The following is a 15,517-nucleotide window of genomic DNA, read 5'->3' on the forward strand; positions in this document are numbered from 1 at the left end:
TGGAGTGGTCCACCTCCTTTACATTAATCATTATTGGTTTGGAGTGGTCCACTTCCTTTATATTAATCATTATTGGTTTGGAGAGGTCCACCTCCTTTATATTAATCATTATTGGTTTGGAGTGGTCCACCTCCTTTATATTAATCATTATTGGTTTGGAGAGGTCCACCTCCTTTACATTAATCATTATTGGTTTGGAGTGGTCCACCTCCTTTATATTAATCATTATTGGTTTGGAGAGGTCCACCTCCTTTACATTAATCATTATTGGTTTGGAGAGGTCCACTTCCTTTATATTAATCATTATTGGTTTGGAGAGGTCCACTTCCTTTATATTAATCATTATTGGTTTGGAGAGGTCCACTTCCTTTATATTAATCATTATTGGTTTGGAGAGGTCCACCTCCTTTACATTAATCATTATTGGTTTGGAGAGGTCCACCTCCTTTACTTTAATCATTATTGGTTTACATAAAAATGATATGTTTTTTAGGGATGGATGTGTCATGAAAGGGCTAAAAACTCATCACAGTGAGGGTCCACTCTCGAGTTTAACACTGTGTGTGCCTTTACAGTGTAACAGCATCCCGGGACTCCCAAAGTCTCTCCAGTTTAACAGCATCCCGGTGAGGGTCCACTCTCCAGTTTAACAGCATGCTGGTGAGGGTCCACTCTCCAGTTTAACAGCATCCTGGTGAGGGTCCACTCTCCAGTTTAACAGCATCCCGGTGAGGGTCCACTCTCCAGTTTAACAGCATCCCGGTGAGGGTCCACTCTCCAGTTTAACAGCATCCCGGTGAGGGTCCACTCTCCAGTTTAACAGCATCCCGGTGAGGGTCCACTCTCCAGTTTAACAGCATCCCGGGACACCCAACCTCTCTCCTCTTCTGTCAGCTCTGACAACACCATTACCGTTTCTGTCTTGTCAGACCCATTCACAGCCTGTCACAGACACACATCAAACTCACCACAAACTGACTCAGTGCTTAAGCATAGATAGAAAAACAACATATTAAATAAAACAACCTTTTTTTATCCAGGTCCCTTTTGAACAAAAATAGATGTTATCTGTAAGGCTGGATATCCTAGATACATTAAGGTTTGAGAAGTGAAAACACAAAACTGTCCAAGGATCATTCACTGCCAGAAGTCCACAGCCAGTACAGCCAGTAGTCCACAGCCAGTACAGCCAGTAGTCCACAGCCAGTACAGCCAGTAGTCCACAGCCAGTACAGCCAGTAGTCCACAGCCAGTAGTCCACAGCCAGTACAGCCAGTAGTCCACAGCCAGTAGTCCACAGCCAGTACAGCCAGTAGTCCACAGCCAGTAGTCCACAGCCAGTAGTCCACTGCCAGTACAGCCAGTAGTCCACAGCCAGTACAGCCAGTAGTCCACAGCCAGTACAGCCAGTACAGCCAGTAGTCCACAGCCAGTACAGCCAGTAGTCCACAGCCAGTACAGCCAGTAGTCCACAGCCAGTACAGCCAGTAGTCCACAGCCAGTAGTCCACTGCCAGTACAGCCAGTAGTCCACAGCCAGTAGTCCACAGCCAGTAGTCCACAGCCAGTACAGCCAGTAGTCCACAGCCAGTACAGCCAGTAGTCCACAGCCAGTACAGCCAGTAGTCCACAGCCAGTAGTCCACTGCCAGTAGTCCACAGCCAGTAGTCCACAGCCAGTACAGCCAGTAGTCCACAGCCAGTAGTCCACAGCCAGTAGTCCACAGCCAGTAGTCCACAGCCAGTAGTCCACAGCCAGTACAGCCAGTACAGCCAGTACAGCCAGTACAGCCAGTAGTCCACAGCCAGTACAGCCAGTACAGCCAGTACAGCCAGTACAGCCAGTAGTCCACAGCCAGTACAGCCAGTAGTCCACATCCAGTACAGCCAGTAGTCCACAGCCAGTACAGCCAGTAGTCCACAGCCAGTACAGCCAGTAGTCCACAGCCAGTACAGCCAGTAGTCCACAGCCAGTACAGCCAGTAGTCCACAGCCAGTACAGCCAGTAGTCCACAGCCAGTACAGCCAGTACAGCCAGTACAGCCAGTACAGCCAGTAGTCCACAGCCAGTACAGCCAGTAGTCCACAGCCAGTACAGCCAGTAGTCCACAGCCAGTACAGCCAGTACAGCCAGTAGTCCACAGCCAGTACAGCCAGTAGTCCACAGCCAGTACAGCCAGTACAGCCAGTAGTCCACAGCCAGTACAGCCAGTAGTCCACAGCCAGTACAGCCAGTAGTCCACAGCCAGTACAGCCAGTAGTCCACAGCCAGTACAGCCAGTACAGCCAGTAGTCCACAGCCAGTACAGCCAGTAGTCCACAGCCAGTAGTCCACAGCCAGTAGTCCACAGCCAGTAGTCCACAGCCAGTACAGCCAGTAGTCCACAGCCAGTAGTCCACAGCCAGTACAGCCAGTAGTCCACAGCCAGTACAGCCAGTAGTCCACTGCCAGTAGTCCACAGCCAGTACAGCCAGTAGTCCACAGCCAGTACAGCCAGTACAGCCAGTACAGCCAGTACAGCCAGTAGTCCACAGCCAGTAGTCCACAGCCAGTACAGCCAGTAGTCCACAGCCAGTACAGCCAGTACAGCCAGTAGTCCACAGCCAGTAGTCCACAGCCAGTACAGCCAGTAGTCCACAGCCAGTACAGCCAGTACAGCCAGTAGTCCACAGCCAGTAGTCCACAGCCAGTAGTCCACAGCCAGTAGTCCACAGCCAGTAGTCCACAGCCAGTACAGCCAGTAGTCCACAGCCAGTACAGCCAGTAGTCCACAGCCAGTACAGCCAGTAGTCCACAGCCAGTAGTCCACAGCCAGTAGTCCACAGCCAGTACAGCCAGTACAGCCAGTAGTCCACAGCCAGTACAGCCAGTAGTCCACAGCCAGTACAGCCAGTAGTCCACAGCCAGTAGTCCACAGCCAGTAGTCCACAGCCAGTACAGCCAGTACAGCCAGTAGTCCACAGCCAGTGGTCCACAGCCAGTAGTCCACAGCCAGTACAGCCAGTACAGCCAGTAGTCCACAGCCAGTACAGCCAGTAGTCCACAGCCAGTACAGCCAGTACAGCCAGTAGTCCACAGCCAGTACAGCCAGTACAGCCAGTACAGCCAGTAGTCCACAGCCAGTACAGCCAGTAGTCCACAGCCAGTAGTCCACAGCCAGTAGTCCACAGCCAGTAGTCCACAGCCAGTACAGCCAGTAGTCCACAGCCAGTACAGCCAGTAGTCCACAGCCAGTACAGCCAGTAGTCCACAGCCAGTACAGCCAGTAGTCCACAGCCAGTAGTCCACAGCCAGTAGTCCACAGCCAGTAGTCCACTGCCAGTACAGCCAGTACAGCCAGTAGTCCACAGCCAGTACAGCCAGTAGTCCACAGCCAGTAGTCCACAGCCAGTACAGCCAGTAGTCCACAGCCAGTACAGCCAGTAGTCCACAGCCAGTACAGCCAGTAGTCCACTGCCAGTACAGCCAGTAGTCCACAGCCAGTACAGCCAGTAGTCCACTGCCAGTAGTCCACTGCCACAGTCCAGTTCTGTCTGGGAGAATGAAGCTACCGCAGTTGCAGTCCACAAATTACAGCTGCTGCTCTGCCTCCGTTGTGTGGTCTCTGTTATGTGGTCTCTGTTGTGTGGCATCTGTTGTGTGGCATCTGTTGTGTGGCATCTGTTGTGTGGCATCTGTTGTGTGGTCTATTTTGTGTGGTCTATTTTGTGTGGTCTCTGTTGTGTGGTCTCTGTTGTGTGGTCTCTGTTGTGTGGTCTCTTTTGTGTGGTCTCTTTTGTGTGGTCTCTTTTGTGTGGTCTCCGTTGTGTGGTCTCCGTTGTGTGGCATCCGTTGTGTGGTCTCTGTTGTGTGGTCTCTTTTGTGTGGTCTCCGTTGTGTGGTCTCCGTTGTGTGGTCTCCGTTGTGTGGTCTCCGTTGTGTGGCATCTGTTGTGTGGTCTCTGTTGTGTGGTCTCTTTTGTGTGGTCTCTTTTGTGTTCTCTGTTGTGTGGTCTCTGATGTGTGGCATCTGTTGTGTGGTCTCTGTTGTGTGGTCTCCGTTGTTTGGTCACCGTTGTGTGGCATCCGTTGTGTGGCATCCGTTGTGTGGCCTCCGTTGTGTGGCATTCGTTGTGTGGTCTCCGTTGTGTGGTCTCCGTTGTGTGGTCTCCGTTGTGTGTGGTATCTCTCCTTTCCTCTCCCTTCCTCCCCTCCCCCTGCCTCCCATCTCCTCCCCTTCCGTCTCCTCCTCTCCCATCTCCTCCCCTCCCCGTGTAGAGCCTGATTAAACAGCATGATTATTACACAGGTGCACCTTGTGCTGGGGACAATAAAAGGCCACTCTAAAATGTGCAGTTTTGTCAAACAACACAATGGCCACAGATGTCTCATGTTTTGAGAAAGCGTGCAATTGGCATGCTGACTGCAGGAATGTCCACCAGAGCTGTTGCCAGAGAATTGAATGTTCATTTCTCTACCATAAGCCACCTCCAATGTTGTTTTAGAGAATTTGGCAGTACGTCCAACCGGCCTCACAACCGCAGACCACATGTCTGGCGTCGTGTGGGCGAGCAGTTTGCTGATGTCAGCGTTGTGAACAGAGTGCCCCATGGTGGCGGTGGGGTTATGGTATGGGCAGGCATAAGCTACGGACAACGAACACAATTGCATTTTATCAGTGGAAATTTCAATGCAAACAACTACAGCGACGAGATCCTGAGGCCCGTTGTGAGTTCAATTCTTTGAAGGTATCTGTGACCAACAGACGCATATCTGTATGCCCAGTCATGTGACATCCATCCAATAGGACCTAATGAATTCATTTCAATTGGCTGATTTCCTCATGTGAACTGCAACTCAGTAAAACCTATGGAAATTGTTGCGTTTATAGTTTATATTTTTTGTTCAGTGTTTTTAACACGTTTTGCCGAGAGGCTGAGAGAAAACGTTGCCATTTTAGAGCTCAGGGATTCTAGAAACACGGGACACCGCGGACTTGTTTTTATATTTTGATAGAGTATCAGCTATCACACCATGGACTTGTTTTTACATTTTGATAGAGTATCAGCTATCACACCATGGACTTGTTTTTAACAAGTTATATTTTGATAGAGTATCAGCTATCCCACATGGACTTGTTTTTAACAAGTTATATTTTTGATAGAGTATCAGCTATCCCACCATGGACTTATTTTTAACAAGTTATATTTTTGATAGAGTATCAGCTATCACACCATGGACTTGTTTTTAACAAGTTATATTTTGATAGAGTATCAGCTATCCCACCATGGACTTGTTTTTAACAAGTTATATTTTGATAGAGTATCAGCTATCCCACCATGGACTTGTTTTTAACAAGTTATATTTTGATAGAGTATCAGCTATCCCACCATGTAGAGCAGGTGACCAACTCATTCAATTAACACCTACACAACCAGGTGAGTGGAGTTCTTTACGAATTAGTGACCTTAATGAATAAATCAAGAAAGCCTGCAGGCATACCGGCCCTCCGTGGAATGAGTGACCTTAATGAATAAATCAAGAAGGCCTGCAGACATACCGGCCCTCCGTGGAATGAGTGACCTTAATGAATAAATCAAGAAAGCCTGCAGACATACCGGCCCTCCGTGGAATGAGTGACCTTAATGAATAAATCAAGAAGGCCTGCAGACATACCGGCCCTCCGTGGAATGAGTGACCTTAATGAATAAATCAAGAAGGCCTGCAGACATACCGACCCTCCGTGGAATGAGTGACCTTAATGAATAAATCAAGAAGGCCTGCAGACATACCGGCCCTCCGTGGAATGAGTGACCTTAATGATTAAATCAAGAAGGCCTGCAGACATACCGGCCCTCCGTGGAATGAGTCGGACACCTGGGAAGTAAAGGAACAACAACAGCCTATTATTTTTTAAACATCTTTTCAGAAAAATAAGTTTGTTGTCCAACAAGTTTATTGTCCAACAAGTGTTTTTTAAAGGCCTTGATTGTTTAATTCTAACATTAGATTATTTAAATGTGTAAAACAAATCTCCAAACTTATTAAAGGCTCCAGGACTCATTTCTGTTTTTGTTATAGCCAGTTATAGCTGTATTACTTTTATATAACTAAGTTATTCTTCTTCAGTTGTTATAGCCAGTTATAGCTGTATTACTTTTATATAACTAAGTTATTCTTCTTCAGTTGTTATAGCCAGTTATAGCTGTATTACTTTTATATAACTAAGTTATTCTTCTTCAGTTGTTATAGCCAGTTATAGCTGTATTACTTTTATATAACTAAGTTATTCTTCTTCAGTTGTTATAGCCAGTTATAGCTGTATTACTTTTTTTTATATAACTTAAGTTATTTTTCTTTGCAACTCTGCCTTTTGATGTTCTTGTAACCCGGATGTGAAACAGGATATAACAGTATAACAGGATATACAGAGGAAACTTATTAAAGGCTCCAAGATTAATTTATTTAGCATTATGGCATGTTGTTCTAGATTCCAGAACATACAGTGCATTCAGAAAAGTATTCAGACCCCTTGACTTTTTCCACATTTTGTTATGCTACAGCCATATTCTAAAATGTATTAAAATGAAAAATGTCCTCATCAATCTACATGCAATACCTCATAATGACAGGTTACATTTTTTAAATAAATTAAATACCTTATTTACATAAGTATTCAGACCCTTTGCTATGAGACTGGAAATTGATCTCAGGTGCATCCTGTTTCCATTGATCATCCTTGAGATGTTTCTACAACTTGATTGGAGTCCACCTGTGGTAAATTCTATTGATTGGACATGATTTGGAAAGGCACACACCTGTCTGTATAAGGTCCCACAGTTGACAGTGCATGTCAGAGCAAAAACCAAGGCATGAGGTTGAAGGAATTGTCCATAGAGCTCCGAGACAGGATTGTGTCGAGGCACAGATCTGATGAAGGGTACCAAAAAAGATTCTGTGACATTTTAGTTCCCCAAGAAATGGAAGAAGTTTGGAACCACCAAGACTCTTCCTAGAGCTGGCCGTCTGGCCAAACTGAGCAATCAGGGGAGAAGGGCCTTGGTCAGGGAGGTGACCAAGAACCCGATGGTCACTCTGACAGAGCTCCAGAGTTCCTCTGTGGAGATGGGTGAAACTTTCAGAAGGACAACCATCTCTGCAGCACTCCACCAATCAGGCCTCTATGGTAGAGTGGCCAGACGGAAGCCACACCTCAGTAAAAGGCACATGACAGCCCGCTTGGAGTTTGCCAAAAGGCACCTAAGGGACTCTCAGTGTCACATCCTGACCAGTATAAGGGGTTATTTGTTATTGTAGTTTGGTCAGGACGTGGCAGGGGTGTGTTTGTTTAGAGTGTTTCGGGGTTTGTTGGGCTATGTTCTGTTTTGAGAGGGGTGTTTGTTTAGAGTGTTTTGGGGTTGAATGCCTGAATGCCAAGCATCACGTCTGGAGGAAACCTGGCACCATCCCTACGGTGAAGAATGGTGGTGGCACCATCATGCTGTGGGGATGTTTTTCAGCAGCAAGGACTGAAAGACTAGTTAGGATTGTGGGAAAGATGAACGGAGCAATGTACAGAAAGATCCTTGATGAAAACCTGCTCCAAAGCGCTCAGGACCTCAGACTTGGGCGAAGGTTCAACTTCCAACAGGACAACGACCCTATGCACACAGCCAAGACAACGCAGGAGTGGCTTCGGGACAAGTCTCTGAATGTCCTTGAGTGGCCCAGCCAGTGCTTGGACTTGAACCCGATCGAACATCTCTGTAGTGACCTGAAAATAGCTGTGCAGCGACGCTCGCCATCCAACCCGACAAAGCTTGAGAGAATCTGCAGAGAAAAGCTGGAGAAACTCCACAAATACACGTGGGCCAAGCTTGTACCGTTATACCAAAGAAGACTCGAGGCTGTAATCACTGCCAAAGATGCTTCAACAAAGTACTGAGTCAATGGTCTGATTACTTATATATATATATATATATATGAGATATATATATATATATATATATATATATATGATATTTCAGTTTCTGATATTTTTATACATTTGCGCAAATTTATAAAAACTTGTTTTTGCTTTGTTATTATAGGGTATTGTGATGTCATTATGGGGTATTGTGATGTCATTATGGGGTATTGTGTGTTGATTGATGAGGAGGAAAAAACTATTTCATCCATTTTAGAATAAGGCTGTAATGTAACAAAATGTGTAAAAAGTCAAGGGGTCTGAATACTTTCCGAATGCATTGTAAAATAACATTTATGAAGCAAACATTATCCTTTAGGTCTAACGCAGCAGATATATAGTTCAATACAAACATTAGTAAAATATGGAAAACTATTTATTTGAAAATCCCCAATAAAAACATCACCATTCTATTAGATCTTTCAGCACTCTGACGGAGTTACACGTTACACCAAAATATGACAGAGTTGTTATTTTACGGAGTTGACATGAATGTCATTTTTCTTCTTCTTTCAAGTGCTATACACAGTAGCAATTTAGTTTTTCTCAGTTGATTAATGACTATAAAACCTAACTAAATATAAATATATTAACACAAATTCTAATTCTATAAGGCAGATGGAGATGACAGTTTATGGGTGGTTATCTATGGCGATTTCAATATTGTTTGTTTAAATCTATGACAAGTAGAGAACTTTCCAGACCATGAGTAGTTTTGCGGCACTACATGTAATGAGGACATGAATAAGGGGTCCTTATGGTAGAGCTGTCCCTGCTCATTCCTGATTCATTTTGGATTTTAGACAAATCTGAGAGAGCCGACCAAATCTCCAGACACATCTTTTAGGAATCACAGTTTTGAGATAAATATTCTTCAAAGTCACAGAGGGCTACATACGATCATTTCTCAGTTAATACCTATTATTGCCTTTTTTTTAAACACTTTTTTTGTAGTTTAAAATTTGGATCCTTTGCTCTGGAAAAGGGCATTTCCAGGCATAAAACTAACATGGAAATGAATAATATTCAACTTTTTTAGAAATTTCATAAAACTATTCTTTTCCTGATAAAATACCCCCTAAATGTAAATGTTTAGCTCAAATAATGCAACAAAATATATTTTTTCAACAATAAAAATAAAGTTTCTCTGCTGGACAAGGATTGTCCTGACTTTCAACAATCCCTGAGATAATTTCCTGCTATTCTACACATTTTGCCATGAGGCTGAGAGAATATGTGTCACGTCCTGACCCTTGTAAGGGGTCATTTTCTATAGTAGAGTGGTCAGGGCGTGACAGGGGGTGTTTTGGGTGGTTTTCTTGCTTTCTGTTTCTATGTGGGTTTTCTAGATTTCTATGTTGGGGGTTATTGGGATGATCTCCAATTAGAGACTGCTGGTTCGAGTTGTCTCTAATTGGAGATCATATTTATGTAGGAGGCTTTTCCTTTTGTATTTCGTGGGTTGTAATTTTTGAGTAGTGTTTGCCTGCTCTGTGTTACGGCTTTTGTTGTTTTGTTATTTAAAGTGGTTGGTGTATTGCATTTAGTTTCACGATTAATAAAAAGATGTGGAACTATGAACGCGCTGCATTTTGGTCCGATCCTTCAGAAAGCTGTGACAATATGTTGCAGTTTAAAGCTAATTTCCTGTAAAAAATGTTTTTTTAATAAAAAAGTTAATATAATATCTGGGGGATTCGTTGACATAGAAACATACCTGGCTTAAAAAGCAACTTCCATGTGACCGCTTTTCCCGAGTTGAACTAAACCTGCTGCTTCGTGGTTTAGAGCTGCATGACAATAACATGATAACATGTCTCACCAGACAGTGTGTTGTCAAACGCCAGGTGTTTTATAATAACCAGACAGTGTGTTGTCAAACACCAGGTGTTTTATAATAACCAGACAGTGTGTTGTCAAACGCCAGGTGTTTTATAATAACCAGACAGTGTGTTGTCAAACACCAGGGGTTTTATAATAACCAGACAGTGTGTTGTCAAACGCCAGGTGTTTTATAATAACCAGACAGTGTGTTGTCAAACACCAGGTGTTTTATAATAACCAGACAGTGTGTTGTCAAACGCCAGATGTTGTATAATAACATGAGAACCAGACAGTGTGTTGTCAAACACCAGGTGTTGTATAATAACATGAGAACCAGACAGTGTGTTGTCAAACATCAGGTGTTGTATAATAACATGAGAACCAGACAGTGTGTTGTCAAACACCAGATGTTGTATAATAACCAGACAGTGTGTTGTCAAACGCCAGATGTTGTATAATAACCAGACAGTGTGTTGTCAAACACCAGATGTTGTATAATAACCAGACAGTGTGTTGTCAAACACCAGGTGTTTTATAATAACCAGACAGTGTGTTGTCAAACACCAGATGTTGTATAATAACCAGACAGTGTGTTGTCAAACACCAGGTGTTTTATAATAACCAGACAGTGTGTTGTCAAACACCAGATGTTGTATAATAACCAGACAGTGTGTTGTCAAACGCCAGGTGTTGTATAATAACATGAGAACCAGACAGTGTGTTGTCAAACACCAGGCGTTGTATAATAACATGAGAACCAGACAGTGTGTTGTCAAACACCAGGTGTTGTATAATAACATGAGAACCAGACAGTGTGTTGTCAAACACCAGGTGTTGTATAAATACATGACAACCAGACAGTGTGTTGTCAAACACCAGGTGTTGTATAAATACATGAGAACCAGACAGTGTGTTGTCAAACGCCAGGTGTTGTATAATAACATGAGAACCAGACAGTGTGTTGTCAAACGCCAGGTGTTGTATAATAACATGAGAATGTCTCAAGTCACATGACATGACAGTCACACACAGGGCATGCAACACGTGACCTTAGAATGACCTCCGTCCCCTTCACGCCCTCCCCGCCTGTTCATTTCCTCATATGTCCATCATTGTCTCTTTCTGTTGTTGTTTGTATTTCCATGTTGCATAGTTTAAATCTGTTTCGGTTCCATTTCTCCTGTTGTTTATCTTCCTCTTCGTTAGCCAGATGCACCCTGGGAAAACCTTTGCCCCATTCCCAGGGGATTTGATTAAGCAGGCAGCTTAATACTTCTACTAATTCCGGGTGACAGAGACTACTGCCGGGCGTGCTATTGGTTACAGAGAGACGGGTGAAGAGTCACCCACATTGTAACCACGCCCTAAAATAGGAAAAAGGGGGCGGGGTTATAAAACTAGAGCACCAATAGAACACAATTATCTGACTGGAAGACTGCTACCACCTTTATACACACAAAAAGTGAGTCTGAAATGGCCCCGTGTCCTCTATAGTACACTACATTAGACCAGGGGACCACTGATATATACAGGTATAGTACACCAACAGAACACCCTGGGCCCTCTATAGTACACTACATTAGACCAGGGGAACACTGATATATACAGGTATAGTACACCAACAGAACACCCTGGGTCCTCTATAGTACACTACATTAGACCAGGGGACCACTGATATATACAGGTATAGTACACCAACAGAACACCCTGGGCCCTCTATAGTACACTACATTAGACCAGGGGACCACTGATATATACAGGTATAGTACACCAACAGAACACCCTGGGTCCTCTATAGTACACTACATTAGACCAGGGGACCACTGATATATACAGGTATAGTACACCAACAGAACACCCTGGGCCCTCTATAGTACACTACATTAGACCAGGGGAACACTGATATATACAGGTATAGTACACCAACAGAACACCCTGGGTCCTCTATAGTACACTACATTAGACCAGGGGACCACTGATATATACAGGTATAGTACACCAACAGAACACCCTGGGCCCTCTATAGTACACTACATTAGACCAGGGGACCACTGATATATACAGGTATAGTACACCAACAGAACACCCTGGGTCCTCTATAGTACACTACATTAGACCAGGGGAACACTGATATATACAGGTATAGTACACCAACAGAACACCCTGGGTCCTCTATAGTACACTACATTAGACCAGGGGAACACTGATATATACAGGTACAGTACACCAACAGAACACCCTGGGCCCTCTGTAGTGCACTACATTAGACCAGGGGAACACTGATATATACAGGTATAGTACACCAACAGAACACACTGGGCCCTCTATAGTACACTACATTAGACCAGGGGAACACTGATATATACAGGTACAGTACACCAACAGAACACACTGGGCCCTCTATAGTACACTACCATAGACCAGGGGAACACTGATATATACAGGTACAGTACACCAACAGAACACCCTGGGCCCTCTGTAGTGCACTACATTAGACCAGGGGAACACTGATATATACAGGTACAGTACACCAACAGAACACCCTGGGCCCTCTATAGTACACTACATTAGACCAGGGGAACACTGATATATACAGGTATAGTACACCAACAGAACACACTGGGCCCTCTATAGTACACTACATTAGACCAGGGGAACACTGATATATACAGGTACAGTACACCAACAGAACACCCTGGGCCCTCTGTAGTGCACTACCATAGACCAGGGGAACACTGATATATACAGGTATAGTACACCAACAGAACACCCTGGGCCCTCTGTAGTGCACTACATTAGACCAGGGAAACACTGATATATACAGGTATAGTACACCAACAGAACACCCTGGGCCCTCTGTAGTGCACTACATTAGACGAGAGGTCTATGAGGACAGGGGAACACTGATATATACAGGTATAGTACACCAACAGAACACATACATCAGTAAATATACACAGTATACTATAGATATAGGTACTAGTTAGTTATGCAGTGATGTCAAACCCACCCTGACCCTCAGTAGTTAGGTAAAGTGTTACCAACCGTCAAGTAGTTCATTGGTAACTAAGGGCTCCTAATATTATGGGGGGGGGGTTAGCTAGCTCTAAAGGCATGCGTAGTGAAGCTGGTTTCACGGATTAGAAAAAACCACACACACCGGACTAGCGAACAGCGCTAACCTCACACACACACACACACACACACACACACACACACACACACACACACACAACACACACACACACACACACACACACACACACACACACACACACCACACCGAAGAAGGGTAAGAGAGACAGAGAGAGAGAGGAGAGGGACAGAGAGAGAGGGCAACAGAGAGGAAGAGGGACAGAGAGAGAGGGCAACAGAGAGGAAGAGGGACAGAGAGAGAGAGGAAGAGGGACAGAGAGAGAGGGCAACAGAGAGGAAGAGGGACAGAGAGAGAGAGAGAGGAAGAGGGACAGAGAGAGAGGGCAACAGAGAGGAAGAGGGACAGAGAGAGAGAGAGAGAGGAAAGAGGGACAGAGAGGAAGAGGGACAGAGAGAGAGAGAAGAGGGACAGAGAGAGAGGGCAACAGAGAGGAAGAGGGACAGAGAGAGAGGGCAACAGAGAGGAAGAGGGACAGAGAGAGAGAGAGGAAGAGGACAGAGAGAGAGAGAGAGGAAGAGGGACAGAGAGAGAGAGAGAGAGAGGAAGAGGGACAGAGAGAGAGGGCAACAGAGAGGAAGAGGGACAGAGAGAGAGAGAGAGGAAGAGGGACAGAGAGAGAGAGGGCAACAGAGAGGAAGAGGGACAGAGAGAGAGAGAGAGAGGAAGAGGGACAGAGAGAGAGAGAGAGAGAGGAAGAGGGACAGAGAGAGAGGGCAACAGAGAGGAAGAGGGACAGAGAGAGACCGGCACTGCAGCAGTCTACAGATCAGATCTCACTTCTCTCTGTCAGACAGTTTTTTTTGCATCGAGTTTGGAAGACCAGACGTGTTCTAAAGACTGGGACACCATGAGTTCTAATCTAGAACACTAAGACGTGAGTTCTAGAAACACTGGAGCATGAGTTCTGGAACACTAAGATATGAGTTCTGGAACACTGAGATATGAGTTCTAGAACACTGAGATATGAGTTCTGGAACACTAAGATATGAGTTCTAGAACACTGAGATATGAGTTCTGGAACACTAAGATATGAGTTCTGGAACACTGAGATATGAGTTCTAGAACACTAAGATATGAGTTCTAGAACACTGAGATATGAGTTCTGGAACACTGAGATATGAGTTCTGGAACACTAAGATATGAGTTCTAGAACACTAAGATATGAGTTCTAGAACACTAAGATATGAGTTCTAGAACACTAAGATATGAGTTCTGGAACACTAAGATATGAGTTCTAGAACACTAAGATATGAGTTCTGGAACACTAAGATATGAGTTCTAGAAACACTGGGATGTGAGACCAAGGTGTCACACGTGTTTGCTCATACATGTTATGGAATGGTCATAACGTCACGTTACAGGCTGAAGAAGAGAACACGTAAACAAACACGTAATAGGTCACGTCCTGAATGGCGCCCTACTGACTATATAGTGCACTGCTTTTAGACCAGAGCCATGTATTTAGAGTTGTTAGCGCCCCATTAACATTACATGGGGAATAGAATGTCTAGAATGATGTATTTACATGACACTACAACGTTCTGTAACAGTCATGTTAGATCTCCATTAACATTACATTGGGAATATTTAAACAGTGCTCTCTAAGTGAATATCTAGAATTAGAACAATATTCAACATTCTGGAAGCTGGCCCATCTCTGTAAATACATGTCTCTGCTTTTAGCCATCTCCCACGGTTACCACTACATAGTGAACAGGCCAGACAGCTCAGAGTCCAAACAGAGTGATGGAAGAACATTCTGGAAGAGAACCAGTCTCTCCTGGCTCCTCTTGAAACCTCTTCAGACCAGTTGGTTCCAGGTGGAGTTGGTTCTGGTTCTGTTGGGTTAAACTAAACCGTGCAGCAGGAACAGAGGGGTGGTTGTGATGTTGGTACAGTCCATGTTGATGGGAGCTAGTAGACTAACAGTTGTCAGGATTAGAGGTGTGGGTGAAGGCTTGGTGTGGCTGGCTGGCTGGGTTTGCATTAGCTAGTTTGCTGTTGAATGGGGCTGTTCTGGTAATGGTATTGTGTAGAATGTTATAAGATGTATATACAGTGCCAGTAAAAAATTTGGACACACCTACTCATTTAAGGGTTTTTCTTTATTTGTACTATTTTCTACATTGTATGGAAACATGTAGTAACCAAAAAAAGTGTTAAATCAAAATAGATTTTATATTTGAGATTCTTCATAGCAGCCACCCTCCCCCTTGATGACAGCTTTGCCCACTCTTAGCACTATCAACCAGCTTCACCTGGAATGCTTTTCCAACAGTCTTGAAGGAGTTCCCACATATGCTGAGTACTTGTTGGCTGCTTTTCCTTCACTCTGCAGTCCAACACATAGCAAACCATCTCAATTGGGTTGAGGTTGGGTGATTGTGGAGGCCAGGTCATCTGATGCAGCACTCCATCACTCTACTTCTTGGTCAAATAGCCCTTACACAGCCTGGAGGTGTGTTGGGTCATTGTCCTGTTGAAAAACAATGATAGTCCTACTAAGCGTAAACCAGATGGGATGGAGTATCACTGCAGAATGCTGTGGTAGCCATGCTGGTTAAGTGTGCCTTGAATTCTAAATAGATCATCG

This window comes from Salmo trutta, unplaced genomic scaffold (genome assembly GCF_901001165.1).
Source record: "Salmo trutta unplaced genomic scaffold, fSalTru1.1, whole genome shotgun sequence".
NCBI lineage: Eukaryota > Metazoa > Chordata > Actinopteri > Salmoniformes > Salmonidae > Salmo > Salmo trutta.